Genomic DNA, 1,151 nt, shown 5'->3' on the forward strand with positions numbered 1-1,151 from the left:
TCCAAAGATGTGCAGGTCAGGTGAATTGGCCACGCTAAATTGCCCATAGTGTTAGGTTAAAGGGGTAAATGTAGCTTGTTGGGCCGAAGGGCCTGTTTCCACACTGTAATGTAATGTAATGTAAAAATGTATTATTTAATTGGAGTCAGTTCAAGTAAAGTTCACTAGGATGATCCCTGGTATGGAGGGACTGTCCTGTGAGCAAAGGCTAAACAGGTTGGGACTTTATTCCATGGGGTTTAGAAGAGTCGGAGGTGACCTCATTGATACATATAGGATTCTTATTGGGCTTGGCAGGGTCAATGCTGAGAGGATATTTCCCCTTGTGGGAAAATTTAGGATGAGAGGGCATAGTCTGAGAATAATGTGGTGCCAATCTGAGACTGGGGTTAGGAGAAATGTGTTCTCTCAGATTGTTGAGAGTCTTTGGAGCTCTTTGCCACAGAGAGCTGGGTGGGCACTGTCTTTGTGTATATGTAAGGCTGAGATGGATTGATTTTAGATCAGTCTGGGAGTCAAAAGGCCTGCTCCTGTGCTGTAATTTTCTTTATTCTTCGAGTCAAAGATTATAGGGAAAATGCAGGAAAGTGGATGTGAGGAGTGCCAGATCATCCATGGCCCTAATGAATGACAGTTTCGGGCATAAGCCCTTCTTCAGGAATTGGCTTACGCCCGAAATGTCGATTCTCCTGTTCCTTGGATGCTGCCTGACCTGCTGTGCTTTTCCAGCAACACATTTTCAGCTCTGATCTCCAGCATCTGCAGCCCTCACTTTCTCTGTAATGAATGACAGAGCAGACTTGAGAGGCTGAATGGTCTACTCCTGTTCTTTCCTGTTATGGTCTTATATATGTGGATAGTGTTGTGATTGTAACAAGGTCAGCCAGGTGGACCTCATAGAATATGAGTTCCTTGATTGGGGCTGTTAATCTGGTCCAATCAGGGAGCTCTGGATAACAGTTAAGAACAGCAGTGTTCGAAAGGTGTGTCAGGGCGGACTGAGAACTGGAAGGGGCATGGGGTGGACCGAGAACCAGAAGGTGGGTAGGGGCGGGCTGCCTTAGAGTGGTCGGAAGGTGGGAGGGATGGGGGCTTGCTGGGTCTGTATTGTCTGCACTTTTGTATGTAACAGTACTGTCTAATGTACAACT

The sequence above is a fragment of the Chiloscyllium plagiosum genome, chromosome 33 (genome assembly GCF_004010195.1).
Source record: "Chiloscyllium plagiosum isolate BGI_BamShark_2017 chromosome 33, ASM401019v2, whole genome shotgun sequence".
Classification (NCBI taxonomy): Eukaryota; Metazoa; Chordata; class Chondrichthyes; order Orectolobiformes; family Hemiscylliidae; genus Chiloscyllium; species Chiloscyllium plagiosum.